We start from the raw sequence: 18,582 nt of genomic DNA on the forward strand, positions 1-18,582 counted from the left end.
AGCTGAACTTAACCCCACTATTTCTTGACAGGAATGGAGGAAAGTTGTCACGGAGATCTATAGCCCCGCCCCGCAGCCGGAGGACCATAATCGGGACCTGGATCCCAGATTCGAAGAGGATCTAGATATATTCATAGAGCTCAAGGATCCGGATATATCCGTAGAGCTCAAGGAGGGGTAAGATCATTTTGTGTAGATTTAATAGCCATATACCAGTAGCCCCCGAGACTTAAAAACAGTTGAAGCAACTGATTTTTAAGGATCAATTTATAATCAGATACTTACAGAGAAGAACATCATGCTATCTCGGGAGTTGGAGCAGTGCCAGACCCAGCTGACTTCTGTTACTGCCGAACTGGAGAAGTCCAAGGAGGCACCAACTAGTAATGTTTCCTTCTGCCCGGAAAAATAATCATGTGCCAGTCATGTTTATGCAAATGAACACTGTTGTGTTTTACAATGGCAGGATCGGTGGCACAACTGGAAGAGAAACTGAAGGCCGCGTAGGCGGACAAAGAACATGCAGAAAGGCAAGAGGCCACTAGTCATCGTGTACTGACACGGACCATGGACGAGAAGAAGAAGTCGCATGATGCCAATACCCAGCTCGGCGAAGAGCTGAAAGATCTGCGAGCCCAACTAGCAGACGCCTTGAAGGAGAACAAAAAGCTGAGAGGCAGCATATTCAGTATGCCTTTTAACTTATTGTCCTTATAGTTCGCTGATGTGAATCCTAACAAGTTTATGTCTGTAGGTGTGTTGACTGGGCGGCCCGAAGAAGAGGTGTCCGGATTTCAGGGCGACCTGCTACAAGAGCTATCCAAGGTGCATGAGCGAGCACAGAAGGCAGTGAGGAACATCGCTAAGGCTTTATGGCCAGCTAATTCTCCTCAAGGAAGTATGGAGGACCTTGTGAATTTATTCAAGGGGGCTCGGTGCCGTTTTGGGCTATGGAAGATATCCGCATGCCGAGAAGGTGCTCGGGAAGCCTGGGCCATGGTAAAAACCCGGTACACCGGACTTGATCCCAATCATATGGCTCGGGTCGGACCTCAAGGATCCGATGGATAGGAAATTCCGGTCAGCCTGGTGTACGACCAAGTGAAGGTAGCCGCCAAGTTCTCCCAACAAGATTGTAAACTAGACAGCCTGTTAGAGGGTCTAGAGGAAGAAGAAGTTTTTGAGTCTAAGTAGCAATGTATTTTTGTCAACAAACTTGTCTCCAGCCGAATTTGTAAAACGATTGTCATGGCAGACTTTCTGCTTCGACCTCCGAAAACCCTAGGTTAGGAGTGTTTCCGAATACTATACCATAGGTAAACACCAAAGTATGTTCGAAAACCAGGTAGTCCGGTCATCGTTGCTTGAACAGACAAGTTGTATTCCGGGAGTTATGTTATATTACATTTGATTGTAAGAAACATCTTCCAAAGAGAATAGTTCCATTAAGGGTTCCTTTCCCTCGGCTAGTATGCGGTTCTTTGTGCATACCGAAGCTATGACACTGAAAAATCATAGTGCACATTTATACTTTGGGGTTTTGTAGTTCCATAGGGGCAGTTCGTCTTTTGCTCACCGACCAATCATTCCCTTAAGAACGCTAGATTTTGGATTCACCCGTATAAGGTACATGTTCGGATGACCCGACTATAATAATCGCATAGGTGCTCCCTTTATGCGCTAGCCGAACAAGCGGGAACGTAGGACATAAGCACAGGAGCCAGGAAAACCAGTTTGGCAAAAACTTAAGTCATAACGGTGCATACAATGGTGAAGAAAAGACATATATGGATAGATGACACATATATACGGTGAGCTTGATGCTCGAAAAATAATAACAAGAATAAGCTTCTTGTGAAAAGAAGCCCCCAGGTATTGTGGGGTATGTACATTTGAGGATGTCTACCCTTTAGGTGTGCGGTTTATCCAAACACAAGCTAGAATTCATATAGAAACGAGGCAAAAAAGTGGGAAAACTGTAAAAGGGAGAAAATAAAGAATGAGAAAAAGGGTATATGTGCGGACTTAGGCGTAGAATCTTCGGAGCCTTACAGCATTCCATGGGTTTGGCTCCAAGCGATTGTCCAAAGCATTGCGAAGACGATAGGATCCTCCAGTGAGAACTTCATCTATAATGAAGGGACCCTCCCATTTGGGCTTGAGCTTGTCCTTTTTCTTTTCTGGTAGGCGTAAAACTAGTTCACCGACATTGTAGGTCTTTGCCCATACTTCTCTGCTTTGGTATCGCCGAGCCTGCTGTTGATAGAATGCGGAACGGGCCTTCGTGACATCACGCTCCTCCTCCAGGCCGTCCAGGTCGTCCTGCCGATCGAGCTCGGCTTCTCTCTCTTCATACATGCGCACTCGAGGTGAGTCATGGATAATGTCGCAAGGCAAGACTGCCTCCGCACCGTGCACCATGAAAAAGGGTGTATATCTAGTCGTGCGATTGGGCGTGGTCTGCAGCCCCCGGAGTACGGAATTGAGTTCCTCGACCCAGTGTTTGTCTGATTCTTGCAGAGATCGCACTAGTCTGGGTTTGATGCCACTCATTATCATGCCGTTAGCCCGTTCAACCTGACTGTTTGTCCGAGGGTGGTATACGGAGGCGTAATCAAGCTTGATGCCCAAGTTGGCGCACCAAGTTTTCGCCTTGTTGACTGTAAAGTTAGAGCCGTTGTCAGTATTAATACTATGCGGGACACCATAACAGTGTACGACGCCAGATATGAAGTTTATCACCGGTCCGTCTTCAGCCGTTTTAACTGGTTTGGCTTCTATCCACTTAGTGAACTTGTCGACCATTACCAACAAGTATTTCTTCTTATGGCTTCCCCAATTAAGAGGCCCGACCATATCGAGCCCCCAGACCACAAAGGGCCAAGTAATGGGGATTGCTCGGAGGGCAGTGGGCGGCATATGTCTTTGGTTAGCGAAAAGCTGGCATCCAACGCAGTGTTGCACGAGGTCTTGTGCATCTGCCCAGCTGTGGGCCAAAAGAAACCCGTGCAGAAGGCTTTACTTACAAGGGCCCAGGCTGCGGCATCATGGCCGCCAAGACCAGCGTGTATTTCAGCCAAGAGCTGTCGTCCCTCATCTTCGGAGATACATCGTTGAAGGACCCCGGTAGTACTTTTGTTGTACAGTTCTCCTTCATGAACTTTGTAGGTTTTCGAACGTCGAACGATCCGACAGGCCTCAGTCTGATCCTCAGGGAGCTCATTCCTAGTGAGGTAGGCGAGGAAAGGCTCGGTCCATGGGGCGGTTATGTCAGGACCCCGATTCCAAGTCACATCGATCTAGCCGGTAACACCTCATATCACTTTGCGGCCTCACGCACGGTATTCCCACGGGTGTCGCCTTACCATGGCCCGGGACCGTTTGCGCCTTTTGGCTCACGTATATGATAGTGTCGCTAGCATCCATATGACAGAGAACCCGGGCCAACATGACTAGTCGTGAACCCAAAGTGGCACTAACTTACGGGGACAGGCATACATGAATCAACATCGAGCATGTCGGTCAGCAGCATGTGAATCCGAGCTGTAGCACTGGGCTAACAGGACTCCGGGAACTCGGGCTATAGCAGGCTAGGCAGGACTTCGGATGTCACCGCGTGACATTTCCCCGAAGGGACAGACACAGGAACGAAGTGAATCACATGCCGGCCAGTCAAGTGTTCCGGAGCAGTAGTGCTGGGCTAGCAGGACTCCAGTGAACCGGGCTGTAGCGGACTACTATGGCTCATGGAAGCACAAGACTACATTTCCCCATAAGAGAGGCTACCAAGGATAAACAACTAGGTTGTCGGATCCCACACATACCAAGCATTTCAATCATACACACAATATGCTCAATATGTGCAATACAACATGGCATCACAACAAGACTCTACGACTCAGAGTATTTATTCATTAGGCTCCGAGGAGCCAAGAATTAAAAACATGGGTCTCATGACCCAACATATAGAGCATACAAGCAACAAGCACATGCAGAAGCTTAACTTGTCTGAGTACAGACAACTACAAATGAAGAAGGCTCAGAAGCCTGACTATCTACAAGACCCTCCCAAGGGTACAAGATCGTAGCTGAGGTAACAAGCTAAACATCGAAGTCCACGTGGAACTACTAGCGAGACTGAAGTCTCTCTACAAAAACATAAATTAAGAAAACATGAGTACAAATATACCCAGCAAGACTTACATCAGAACTAACTACATATGCATCAGTATCAATAAAGGGGTGGTGGAGTTTAACTGCAGCAAGCCAGCTTTGACTCGGTGGCTATCCTGAACTACGACTGCAAGTAACTCTTTTGAGGTGGCGCACATGAGTCCACAAATTCACCATACCAATACACCACTATGGATCCGCTCCTGTCTCCCTGCGAGAACGCCATCCATAGCACTCACACTTATCTTGCGCATTTTAGAGTATCCACTTTCACTTGTCTATGAACTATGCAAGGGGTCCAAGTTTCCATATCCGAGGAATCCGGCTATTCAAATAGATAATGATAACCCTGCAGGGGTGTACTTCTTCACACACGCTCTCGCCACTTACCACCATGTACACATCGTGTATCTCGGCAACCTTCAAGCGGAGGCCTGGCGAGGGAGTCGGCCACGACCTGACTAACCAACAAGTCTCTAGTCCAGGTTTATCGCCTATTCGGGTTCCATCCGCAAGGAGATCCGGCCGGGGTGTCGCTCACGGCCCCAAACGATGTGTGCAGGGTTCCCAAGCCCACCATCCGGGTGCCACTTGGTACACCGTGCCACTATGCCTAGTCTGTCCCAAGCCCACCTGTATCGGGTACCACTTGGTAGACTACTAACACTACCTACAAACACCAGAAACTAGTTGCAACTCCTGGACAGAGATCAGGTTGATTAATAAGTCGAGAGGGGCACTTAAGCATTCCAATGTGTGGTAGTAAATGTTCATGGATCACAAACACAGAACTCAGTTCCTGAGGACGTCTGCAATGAGACAACCCACCATGTACTCCTACATGGCCTCTCACCGCTACCTTTACCAAATCGTGTTCACACACTTAGCTCACACACAGTAGGACATGTTCAACACCATTTCAACTCATCCTCGATGAATCAGACCTGACTCAACTCTAAGCAGTAGCAGGCATGACAAACAAGCATGAATGAGTAGGCACATCAGGGCTCAAACAACTCCTACTCATGCTAGTGGGTTTCATCTATTTACTGAATTGACCTAGTGCAACAGTTAGTCATATTCATTGAAGTGGAATTCAAACCTATAGCAAATTCCAACTCCAAAACTAATTACCATTTATTCCATAATCATGAATTGTCCTATTCACTGAGGTTAACTTGTTCAAACATGCATGAAAATGCCATAAACAGATTCTTTGGATTTTTCTGATAATTTTTCATATATAATTTATCTTATTTGGAGTTATAGATAATTTTCTATGATTTTTAGAAGTTTTGGGCATTTTCTGGAATTTTCTAATTATTTTAAATCTAGAAAATTAATAACTACGTCAACATTGCGTCACTGTGATGTCAGCAAGTCAACAGAGGCGGTCCAGGTCAAACCTGACCAGTGGGGTCCACTGGTCAGTGACCCAAGGCTGTGTTGTGTGGCTGACAGGTGGGCTTGGTCAACGGCCACGTCAGCAAGTCAACGCTGACGTCTGGGGCCACTGTGGTTAGTTTAACCTAAACAGAGAAATAAACTACGGTTAGCTAAAACGTGGGTCCCAGGTGTCAGTGACTCAGGGGGGTTAATCAGCAGGGTCATTAGTGGCTAATGACGGGCCACGTCATCTCACCGGAGTTTCAACGCTGGCGAGCACACAGACGCGGCGGCGATGATCGAGATGGCTGCTCCGGCGACGAAATCGATGGCCGAGCCCACCTATGAGGAGCTGGGGCTCGTGCACATCCAACTGTGGCAGGGGGAGGGCGCTAGGTGACCGGAGTTGGGCACGGCGTCAACCTCGGCGGCGGTCAGAGCTACGGCGTCGAGCGGAACGGGGCTGCGGAGCACGAGAGGAGGAGTTGGTGGGTGCTATGGGCTCCTGGAGCCACGCTGAGCACAACGGTGTGCTCAGCTTAGAGCTACGTTCGCTCTAGCCACGGTGGCGACGAAGCGCAACGGCGGCGAGCTTCGGTGACGGTGGGGAATGGCGCTACGGCATGCAAACGAGAGGGAGAAGAGGGGGTTTCGGGGAAGGAGCTCACGGCGGTTGCAGTACGCATCTCAGCGGGCTCGAGGAAGGGTTGGTGACGGCGTGTGGTCGTCGGCGATCTTGGCGGCCGAGAGGTTGAAGACGACGCCATGGTCGTGGTGCGGTTCGTCCGGCGTCCTGTGGGTCGTCCAGGAGGCGTGGGCGACGGTGGCAGAGCTTCCACGCAACACGGGAAGGCGAGAGGGGGTCAGGGAGCGCGGTGGTTCACGGTGGCGCTTCCATGGCCGCGTCGGCCGTCGCGGAAGAGAGCGAGGGAGAGGAGGGGATGGACGCGAGAGAGAGGGAGGGGCCCGGGGGGAGTGCGTGGCGCTCACAGGCGCGTCGGGGAGCGGCGGGAAGCAGGAGGTGGCACGGCGCGTGGCCAGCGCGCAGCGAGCACGCGCCCTCGTGCCTTCTGGCACGAGGTTGAAGACGACTGGCGCTGAGGAAGTGGACTGGGCCGGCTCGACTGGGCGAGCTACAGTAGCAGGTAAGGCCCAGGTACTTCTCTCCTTCTCTCTTATTTCTATTTTCTAATTTCTGCAGATGTTTTGAATTTGGTTTGCTAACCAAATTATTTTTGCAGCTTCTGGAAATAATTGTGGATGCAAAATGGTTTAACCCAAAGCTCCACAAGAAGTTTCAGAATTATTGGAGCAATAAAAATATTTATAGGATTTATTTGCTCCAACTCAAATACATTAGTGGATTAAATCAAAGCCCAAATAATTCCCTAAAAATGTTCACTATTTTTGGCTTGGATCGAAACCCTTGCCAAAATTATCAAACATTAAATAAGGCATTTTTGGGTTCATTGAAAAATATTCTTTTGGTTGATCCTAGTTTTCAAAGGAGTGCTAGGGTTTGTTAATCCCCATTTCAGGTTTAAGGAAAGATTGCCATGATGCATGGATGCAAATGCAACTATTGCACACAATTAATCTAGGGCTGTGACAGGTTACAACCATTATTTCATGGGCCGATGGTGTTATTTGGGTGCCTGAGCCCCCGATGATATCAGGGCTGTGTTCGGAATCGGAGGGTATGATTGGCTCCGAGTCGGTGCTCCTGTTCTCGTCCTGCCACACCACATATGGCTTGAAGAGCCTTTCCACAAAGGTGTTAGGAGGGACGGGGTCGCGTTTAGCGCCCATGCGAGCAAGGATATCCGCGGCTTGATTACTCTCTCGAGCCACATGATGAAACTCGAGACCCTCGAACCGAGCTGATATTTGGAGTACAGCGTTGCGGTAAGCCGCCATCTTCGGATCTTTTGTGTCGAAGTCTTTGTTTATTTGGGATATTGCGAGGTTGGAATCCCCGGGCACCTCAAGGCATTGTATGCCCATGGAGACAGCCATTCGGAGAACATGCAATAGGGCCTCATATTCAGCTGCATTGTTAGAGTCTATATACAATATTTGGAGCACGTAATGAATTGTGTCTCCTGTGGGGGATGTCAAGACGACACCAGCCCCCAGTCCGGCTAACATTTTAAAGCCGTCAAAGTGCATCACCAAGTTGGAATACGTGTCGTACTCTTTAGGGAGTTCCGCTTCTGTCCATTCGGTGACGAAGTCAGCCAACACCTGAGATTTAATGGCTCGGCGTGGTTTTTACGTTATTTCAAATGGTAGGAGCTCAATGGCCCATTTGGAAATCCTGCCAGTGGCGTCCCAGTTGTTTATAATATCATTGAGTGGTACTTCGGAAGCCACCGTGATTGAGTACTCTTGGAAGTAGTGTCGTAGCTTGCTGGATGCCATAAAGACTGCATATGCTATCTTCTGATAATGCGGGTATCGGGATTTGCATGGTGTAAGGACCGTCGATACATAATATACTGGTTTCTAGAGTGGGAATTTTATGTCCTTCCTCTTCTCGTTCGACGACGAGCACCTCACTCACCACCTGGTGAGTGGCCGATATGTAAAGCAGCATTGGTTCGCCGATGTTTGGTGCGGCTAGGATGGGGTTGCTTGCTAGCAAAGTTTTTATTTCCTCCAGCCCGGCTGTTGCAGCATCCGTCCACACAAAGTGTGGTCGGTGCATCGGAGCAGGCGATACAGTGGCAACGCCTTTTCTCCTAATCTGGAGATAAAGCGGCTCAAGGCTGCCACGCCCTCGGCTAGTTTTTGGACATGCTTTAGGTCGGTTGGTGTTGCCAATTGTGACACGGCTCGAATTTTGCCTGGGTTTGCTTCTATTCCCCTATTGGAGACAATAAACCTGAGTAATTTGCCTGCAGGAACGCCGAAAACGCACTTTTCCAGATTGAGCCTTATGTCATATATACAGATGTTGTCGAATGTGAGGCGTAAGTCGTCCACCAATGATTAAACATGCTTGGTTTTGATGACTACATCATCTACATATGCCTCCACAGTCTTGCCGATTTGTTTTTCCAAGCATGTTTGAATCATGCGTTGGTAAGTGGTGCCGGCATTTTTGAGCCCGAAAGGCATAGTGTTGAAGCAGAAAGGCCCATACGGGGTGATGAATGCCATTGCGGCTTGGTTGGATTCCTTCATCTTAATTTGATGGTATCCGGAGTATGTGTTGAGGAAACATAGTGAATCGTGTCCTGCGGTTGCATCGATAATTTGGTATGCGATGTAGTGGGAAGGGGTCCTTAGGGCAGGCCTTGTTAAGGTCTTTGAAATCGACACACAGGGGCCATGATTTATCCTTCTTTGGTACCATGACCATGTTTGCTAGCCAATCCGGATGTTTGATCTCTTTGATAAACCCGGCTTCGAGTAGCTTGGCTAGCTCCTCCCCCATAGCCTATCGTTTGGGTTCAGAAAATTGCCGGAGTGTTTGCTTGACCGACTTGTATCCCTTCAGTATATTGAGACTATGTTCGGCCAGGGCGCGTGGGATTCCTGGCATATCCAAGGGGTGCCAGGCGAAGATGTCCCAGTTGTCATGCAAGAACGCGCGCAATGCGGCGTCGACCGTCGGGTCCAGCTGTGCCCCAATGGAAGCTGTTTTCTTGGGATCCGTTGGGTGGACTTGAAATTTGACTATCTAGTCAACTAGCTTGAAATAGGTGGATTTGGGCCTTTCGTCAAGAATTACGTCGTCCCTATCCATTGTGAATGTAGTGCGGTGAGTTCCTTGGCCGCTAGGGCTTTGGACAATGCCTCAAGGGCCAGGGATGCGGTTTTATTTTCGGTGCGGAGTGCTAAGTCCGGATCACTAGAGATAGTGATAACACCATTGGGCGCGGGCTTTTTGAGCTTCATATACCCGTAATGAGGTATAGCTTGAAAGCGTGTGAATGCATCTCGCCCTAATAGGGCATGATATCCGCTGTTAAAAGGAGCCACCTGGAAGATTATCTCTTCAGACCTATAGTTTTCTGGTGTGCCGAATACCACATCTAGCTTAATTTTCCCCGAGCATCTTGCTTCACTGCTGGGAATGATTCACCTAAAGGATGTATTGCTATGCTCAATGCGACTCCTGGCCATTTGCATTCTATTGAGCGTGTCCTCATAGATGAGGTTCAATCCTCTGCCATCATCCATCAGCACTTTCGATAGCCGAAAACCATCCACAATTGGGTTGAGGACTAGAGCGGCTGGTGCCCGGACTGAGTGGGATCTTGGTTCGTCATCGGCATTGAAAGTAATTGCCGTATCATTCCAAGGGTTTATTGCTGCTACATGGCAAAGTTTGGCAAGGTCGCGAAGCCCCCGTTTGCGCCGATTATTTCATGAGAAGGTCTCGAAGACTGGGTGTACTTTGGGATCGTGTTCCGAAGAGTACTTTTTTGGTGTAGTATTGGTGAGGATAGCCTCGCCTCTCTTGGCCACCTGCTGGAGTATCCAACATGCTCGTAGGCAGTGCATTGGTTCTGTATTCGGTGTCATGTGTATTTGACAGGGTCTGTCGAGCCATTCTTCGAAGATAGTTTTGTGTGCCATGAAGGGTTTGAATTTCTTGTCCACGGGATGATGATTAGGTGCTCCGTGAGGGTGCACCCGTTTTCCCCATCTGGGATATGGCTTAAAGGGCTTCGGTTCCCAGCGGGCTGTTTGAGTTTTCCAGGCGCTTTCTATTGCACTGTACTTCTGTATTATGCATGCCAAATCTGCGAAGTGCAGGACCCGACGGCGATTGAGGGCATTAAGGATTCTCTCATCCATACAGTTGTTGAAAAATACTGAAATTGTGTCATCGCAACAGTCCTTTATCTTGTTTTTAATGAGGAATCTAGCCCAAAAGTGATGGACTATTTCTCGAGGCTGCTGCCACACATACATTAGGTCACATATGTCTAGAGAGCTGGAGTTGCTTGGAGAATATTTCTTGTGGTGGGTGGGTGACCTCAAATTCGCACCTTGACCCACTTTGGAATCCGGAGTTTGAAGGATTTCTGAGGTACCAGCCCAGGCTCTGGAGTGTCCAGCGAATTCTCAGGCTTAACGTCTGATTGTGTGTTCGGAGGACAGGGAGTGTCCTCTTGAGGGTCGGTATCCAGTTCTCCGGATTCGGAAATCCGAACATAGTTGGTTCTCAACATAGGAGAGGAGTTATTGTCAGCATGTTCCTCCACAACCGCTACCTGATGGGTGATCGGCGGAGATTTAATTTCTCTCTGATCGGGTCTAAGCTCGATCCGATCATAGTCAGTTGAGACTCCTAGGGCGGCGATGCGATCTAGCAGCTCACTCAAAGATGATAGATCTGCCGGATTCATATAGTCGGAATATTCAGGGCTAACATGGAGGGGATTTTCGGCGACTTGGGGGTTCGCCATAGAGAAACTCTTAATGAAAGCACCAATGTCGGTGTCAAAACTGGCAGATCTCGGGTAGGGGGTCCCGAACTGTGCGTCTGAGGATCGATGGTAACGGGAGACAGGGGACACGATGTTTACCCAGGTTCGGGCCCTCTTGGTGGAGGTAATACCGTACTTCCTGTTTGATTGACTTCGATGAGTATATGGGTTACAAGAGTTGGTCTACCACGAGATCGTAATGGCTAAACCCTAGATGTCTAGCCTATATGATTCTGATTGTGATTGCCTCTACGGACTAAAACCTCTAGTTTATATAGGCACCGGAGGGGGCTAGGGTTGTACAGAGTGGGCTTACAGAGAAAGGAATATTCATATCCGCATGCCAAGCTTGCCTTCCACACAAAGGAGAGTCCCATCCGGACACAAGGGAAAGTCTTCTATCTTGTATCTTCACGGCCCATTAGTCTGGTCCATGTTGCATAGCCCGGACGCCTGAGGACCCCGTAATCCGGGACTCCCTCCCCGGGTTTCAACCTCGGCATGAAACCTAATAGTGCATTTAATGCACTTTGTCCCAACTACCAGAGTTAGGTATGATAGCACTGTTAGCTATCTAATTACTCCGAAATGGCTGTTTTGCCACTATAGTCACCCCTTGACCTATAAAAGTAGGCCTAAGGCAACCTAGAAAAGGGTTGGATTTTTGATCCCCCAACACTTGTACGCACACGCTACTCTCCCCGAGGCACCCTTTCTGGGCTAGAGCACATCGTGTCTTCATCTTCCTCCTGATCAATCCACCATAGTAGGAGTGGGGTTTTACGCTGCAAAGCGGCCTGAACCTGGGTAAAAGAGAGTTGTCCATCGTCGTGCTGTCCCCTGCTACTTCTGCTCTTTGTGCAATGTGACCGTCCCCTAGCCGAACTACAAAGGGGCACCCATGCCCCATAGGTGATCATGCTTCCACGCTGATAGACATTGAACAGGATTGCTCACCTGAAGGATGTCAGACTGACTATAGAAATTGTTGGAGATGACTTCCTACGGCGCCACATTGCCCCACTACAGCAGAGGAACATGCCTGCTTGGGAGTACCAGCATGCCGCTGACAGGATGCGGTTGTATCCTAGATGCGGCAATAACTTGATGGTACTGGTACACGCCTGGCTCTGCTAGCAGTTGTTCCGGAAGCTCGGCACATTTCACCTGTCGGCCACGGTTGTGCCCCTGGACCTCAACTCAGGGAGGGACTCTATCTTGGTGTGGATGTCGCCGTGCTCCGCCAAGGGGGTCAAGGACGGCTGGAAACTACCCAAGCTGGCAGATAAGAAGAAGTGGGCCTCTGAGTTGGCAGAGGTGGATGAGCGAGAAGAGGATGATCTCGTTAAAGCCACCACGGCCAAGGAAGAGGCGTACATCACTGGCAAGGTCGCATAGGCCTGAAGGTTAGAAGCTATGAGTGTTGTAGGCCCTGCCAGGGGCGCTGAAGACGATGATCAAGAAGAAGAAGCTAAAGAGGATGATGATGATGATGATGATGATGATGATGATGATGATGACTGTCGGTGTCAAAACCGGCAGATCTCGGGTAGGGGGTCCCGAACTGTGCGTCTAGGCGGATGGTAACAGGAGGCAGGGGACACGATGTTTACCCAGGTTCGGGCCCTCTTGATGGAGGTAAAACCCTACGTCCTGCTTGATTGTTCTTGATGATATGAGTAGTACAAGAGTTGATCTACCACGAGATCAAAGAGGCTAAACCCTAGAAGCTAGCCTATGGTATGATTGTTGTCCGTCCTACGGAGTAAACCCTCTGGTTTATATAGACATCGGAGGGGGCTAGGGTCACACAGAGTCGGTTACAAGGAAGGATATCTACATATCCGTATTGCCAAGCTTGCCTTCCACGCCAAGGAGAGTCCCATCTGGACACGGGACGAAGTCTTCAATCTTGTATCTTCATAGTCCAATAGTCCGGCCAAAGGATATAGTCCGGCTGTCTGGATACCCCCTAATCCAGGACTCCCTCAGTAGCCCCTGATCTAGGCTTTAATGACGATGAGTCCGGCACACAGATTGTCTTCGGCATTGCAAGGGGGTTCCTCCTCCGAATACTTCATAGAAGATTTTGAACACGAGGATCGTGTCCGACTCTGCAAAACAAGTTCGACATACCACCGTAGAGAGAACAATATTTCCATAAATCTAATCTGCTGACGTACCCCGTAGTGTGGCATCACACCACAACCAGGTCTTTATTCGAATCATTTTTCATAACCAATCTCAGCGTGTTTCATGAGGCGGTTTCCTTGGCACGTCTTGTCGAAGCAGAGATCGTGTCCCCTTTATTATGGGATTCTCATCAATACGCACATGGGTAACCCAACCATGCCTATTGGTAGGACTCCTAGATCTTAGGCAAGTCCCAAACGGCCATGAGGAGGACGCTTGATATTCACCCTCTTTATAAAGGGGACAAGGCCTTTTCCTCTCGATCTTAATCGAATCCGCCTCCTGCCTCGAGTTCTAACACCCAAAGCCCAGGTTTAGGCACTTCGGACCTTCAACTATGTCCGGATCCAACCTTCAAGGTCGGTGGATGCCTTCATCCGTCACGGAGGAGGACATCAAGAAGTTGAGAGAGGCCAGATATCTGACCGCCAAAATTTCACATCGGCTGCCTGCCCGAGGGCAAGTCGTCCCTACTCCCGAACCCAACGAGAGCGTCGTGTTCGTCTCCCACTTCCTCCGAGGACTAGGCCTCGCTCTGGATCCCTTTGTTAGGGGTCTTATGTTCTATTACGGGCTAGATTTTCACGATCTGGCCCTGGATTCCCTTCTTCACATCTCGACATTTATTGTCGTATGTGAGGCCTTCCTCCGCATTACCCCTCACTTCGGCCCGTGGCTCAAGACCTTCAATGTAAAGCCGAAGATGATCGAGGGGCAGCACGCAGCGTGCAGAGGTGCTTCGATAAGCAAAATTGCCGATGCTCCATGGCCTGAGGGTTACTTCCCAGAGGTGTCCGGATTGTGGCAGCGGGAGTGGTTCTACATCACAGCTCCCCGAAGTGCCAAGTGGGTAGCTGCCCCCACCTTTTGCTCAGGCCCCCCACCACAACTGATGTCATGGATCAGCAGGGGGCTGAGCTGGGGTCTAGCCAAGGACGTGCCAATACTGCAAAGCCGTATCTGAGCTCTCTTTGAGAGAGATTTCAGTCTGGTTATGGTAGTGCAAGTCATGCTAGTTCGTCAAGTCCAGCCTTGCAAACGCCGGCCCCTTCGCATGTGGGAATTCAACCCGGAAGGACCGCGAGCTATTCAACATTTCCTCGGCATGACGCACGAAGAGATGTACAAATTGTTCTTCGGACCACAAATAATATGTCCAGACATCACTGAGGATGCAGGTCTGAGTTGCAATCGCCCGGATACCCAAGAAAGTAGCCCCGCATCCGAACACACTGTCCGTTTATTTATCGTAACATTGCCCTAAAAAGCCGCTCTTTGACCCATGATTGGATAGCGAAGGCAAAGTTGATCAGGTGTTCGGCCCCCCTCCCTGAGACCTCACCAAATCCTGTGCTAACCAGGATGCTGGAGATCGCGCCTTATTAGGCGCCCTTAGGAGAAGACAAAGGGGGGAACCAGGAGGCTAGCGCCTCCGCGAAGGAGGTTAGCTGGGGGGAGGAACTGAAACTTCCTCTCCCCAGGGACGGAAGAGAACCGCCTCTGAGGACCCGAAGACAACGGTCTCCAAACGGGGGAAGAAATCTCCGCTGGAGGGTCCTGCCCTGGGGGATACCCTGGCCGCACTATGCCCTCAAGGGGATCAGCCCTCCACCGAGCTGTAAGTAAAAGGGTAAATGAAAATATCTCGCTTTACCTCTGAGGAAAATAGCTGAGGCATTTATCTTGCAGTTCGGATCTTAGCCCTTCTCAGCAGAGCTCGTCTTTAGGGGATCTTCTTCCAGAGATGATGGAGAGCGAAACGCCTCCCCCTGCCATACCGCCTCATGAGGTGGGTGACCCCGAGGTGTCGTCGTGGAGGGTTTCTCTTGATCCGGCAAGGCCAGAAGGTAATCCTATGGCCACCCGAATTCCTCAATATCCGTCTCTTGAAGAGAGCAATCAAAAGAGTCCGGCACCGTCTGGTGTGCGGTCGGATGTACTGAGGGATCTGCTAGAGCAAGCGGCTATCTTAGAAGAGCATCGCACATTGATGGGTATGGTGATTGAAAGGATTTCGTCCGCCAAAAGCGAGTTGCATGAAGCCTTTATGAGTCTACTGACAGGTTTTGAGGTACACGAAATGATGTACTTTGTTGAAAGTACCGCACAATTTTGGATGTGCCCCGTGTAGATAGTAGCCCCTAAGACTCTGGTTGTCGTCGAAAACGGCGGCAAACAGAGGATCATAGTCCCAGGTAATAACCAGACCGCCTTTATGGGCAGGTGGTTGAAGCTCCGGTGGCTAGCCGGACTGATGGGTTTGCCGAACTAAAGTGGCAGCTGGATGCGGCAGATGCCGACATCGTGCTTGTCAACAAGTAGCTTGACGAGGCACAGGGTAGGTGATTTTGGTCACAGTTTCACGCTCCAGTCCGTCCGCTGTTGCTGAATGAGCGATTGACTGGTTGGGCCGAGCTCCAAAGATTATCTGGACTTGCCATGAGGTCCGTTGTGGATCATTTGTGGCCAGGAGGGCCAAGGCCGAATAGCTACTTTAGCTTAGTGCAACAATTCCTTGGTGATGTGCTACGCATCGATGCTGTAAAGAGGTCGGCGTGCATAGAAGGCTCGCGGATGGCCCTTGCCCATGTCAAAACATACTGGGTGGAGATGGATGCCTCCACTGTTGTGGCACAGGGTTCGGCCATAGGCCGAGTGGCTGCCGAGCACTGCTTTGAAGAAGTTCTTGAAGGCGCTCGTTTGATAGAGGCTCAGTGCTCGAAGAATATTATGTTTAAGTGACATGTATTCCCATTGTAAAAACAATGTTTTATTGAGTTTATCAAGGCTGTATTTATACTTTTGCCCGAAAGTACTATGATGCCTCATGTGCGGCCGTTTATGTATACATGTATATAACCTAAAAGATGGTAGTCGTCGGCTTCAGCCCCCACGCATGTAATGCGGGGGTGTTCGCAGAAGACGCATATTCACACTTGATCCAATGTCTTGGTCCATTAAGAAGGTGATAGCGTAGTGAACTAGGCAATCAGACTATAATGCTTTAACACTTTCACTTAACTAGAGGAGGTTGACAGTGGGGCTACTATATAGCCCCTGGTGGCTCCACGCTCACCCGAATTCGGGGCGCGTACATGCCTGGCCGAGAAACGGCCCTTCATTAAGGCGGAGGAATCCCGAAGATTCCGCTAGGTCATCGAGTGGTTGACCAGTCTCACGCTATATCATGACAGTCAGTTTTCGGCTTTCTCTACTGAGGTGTTCGTCCGGATGAACCAGCGCACAATCGCTGTAGTTCTCCTGGTGCTGCCTTAGCCGATAGAGCGGAACGTAAGGCAGCAAAACACAGGAGCCGAGCAAACCCAACATTTGACCAAAGACATGATTCGGAGCTGATGCATATAAGGCCAAACTCGCGACGCCGAACACTCCCTAAGGTATTCGGTCTTTATGATGTAAACCGGGCTAAAACAATGCCCTTTGTAATAAGCCCCTGGTGTCCAGGTACGTGCAATATTCTGATGTGTCCACATGCCAATACGTCAGCATCCTTCTCAATTGTACTGAGAATCCGAGGGATGTGTATCAACAAGAGACAGTCAAAAAGGTTTACGCAGGGTCTTAATCTAAAAAGAATCCTTGGAATGGGTCCCTGCTGCACGTCTGCGCCTGTGTCTCCGTTGTGCCGTATCCTGGACGGGTGTAGCACGATGGTCATCTGTAAAAGAAAGGAACTTATTTGAAAAGTTGTCGTGCAAAAAGGTAGGTTATACTAAATAAACCATGTACATTTCAAGATGAGTAAAGTTGAATCTAATTGTCACTTGTTTGCACATGTTGAGCCCCTTGTATTGTTATAGGGGTATAGCCATCAAACCTGTATCAATTATATCTAGCTGCACCGGACTCGTCTAACCGTGTCCGTGGTCTTAACGACCTGTCAGATGCTCTAGTTGGTGAGGCCGTCTAGTGTGCGGCTGCTAAGGCGGCCGCACGGTCTTCCGCGCGCAAGGAGCGCTCAATATTTCCATTTACTGTAATGATGCCACGTGGACCGGGCATCTTAAGCATGAGAGAAGTGTAATGCGGTATTGCCTTAAAGCGAGCGAAAGCTTCGCGTCCGAGTAGTGCTTGATAGCCACTTTGGAACGGAGCGATGTGGAAGGTTAAATTTTCGCTGCGGAAGTTATCAGGAAAGCCGAATATAACCTCTAGTAGCAGGGAGCCCGTGCAATGGGCTTCTGGGCCTAGCATTACTCCTTTAAAGGTAGTATTGCTATGGCTAGTTTTTGTTGGGTCTATCCCCATTTTGCGGATTGTGTCCTGATATATCAGGTTTAAACTACTGCCGCCGTCCATCAGGACTCGTGTGAATTGGTATCCGTCAATTATCGGGTCTAACACCAAGGCAGCCCATCCTGCATGCCAGATACTTGCCGAGTAATCCCGATGGTCAAAGGTGATCGGTTGGGACGACCAGTGGCAGAACTCCGCGGTGATAGGCCCTGGCGCATGTGTCTCTAGGAGTGCCGCTTTGTTTCTCCCCTTTGTCACGTGTAACACGTTTACTGTTTTGACTTCTGTTGGGAATTTCTTCTGTTCCCCAGTGCTTTGTTTGCGAGGCTCGCCCTCGTCTTCTCTTGGTGTATCTGGACCCTTGTGTTCGGCTTTGAGCTTGCCGGACTGCTTGAAGACCCAATATTCTCTATGGGTATGGTTTGCACGTTTATCAGGGGTGCTGTGGATCTGGCATATTTTGTCCAGAATCTTGTTTAGGCTGGACAGTTCGTCTCTGTTGCCTTTGGAGGGAAGCTTTTGCTGACCTGGCCGAGAGCTTATGAATCCGGCGTTTACCTCCGTGCTCTTCGGGTTGTCTTCTTTATTCTGGTGCTTGTTTTTGCTGCGTCGTGGCTTCCCGTTTCCGTCCCTGACTTCGGATGTACTTGGGTCACTGGTGCTGCATCGGGCTCACCAGCTGTCCTCACCCGCGCAAAATCGGGTCATGAGGCTTGTTAATGCTACCATTGTTCTCAACTTTTCTTGGCCGAGGTGTATGGCAAGCCATTCGTCTCGAACGCTGTGCTTGAAAGCTGCTAAGGCTTCGGCGTCCGGACAGTCGACTATTTGGTTCTTTTTAGTGAGAAACCTGTTCCAAAGCTTTCAGGCTGACTCTCCGGGCTGTTGAGTTATATGACTTAAATCGTCTGCATCCGGTGGTCGGACATAGGTCCCTTGAAAATTTTCCCGAAAAGCATCTTTGAGCTCTTCCCAGCTTCCAATGGAGTTTTAGGGGAGGCTTTTAAGCCAGTGCCGAGCTGGTCCTTTGAGCTTGAGGGGTAAGTACTTGATGGCGTGGAGATCGTCTCCTCGAGCCATGTGGATATGGAGGATGTAGTCCTCAATCCAGACCCCAGGGCCTGTCGTT

This window comes from Triticum urartu, chromosome 1A, assembly GCF_056163025.1.
Source record: "Triticum urartu cultivar PI428250 chromosome 1A, HENAU_Tu73, whole genome shotgun sequence".
Classification (NCBI taxonomy): domain Eukaryota; kingdom Viridiplantae; phylum Streptophyta; class Magnoliopsida; order Poales; family Poaceae; genus Triticum; species Triticum urartu.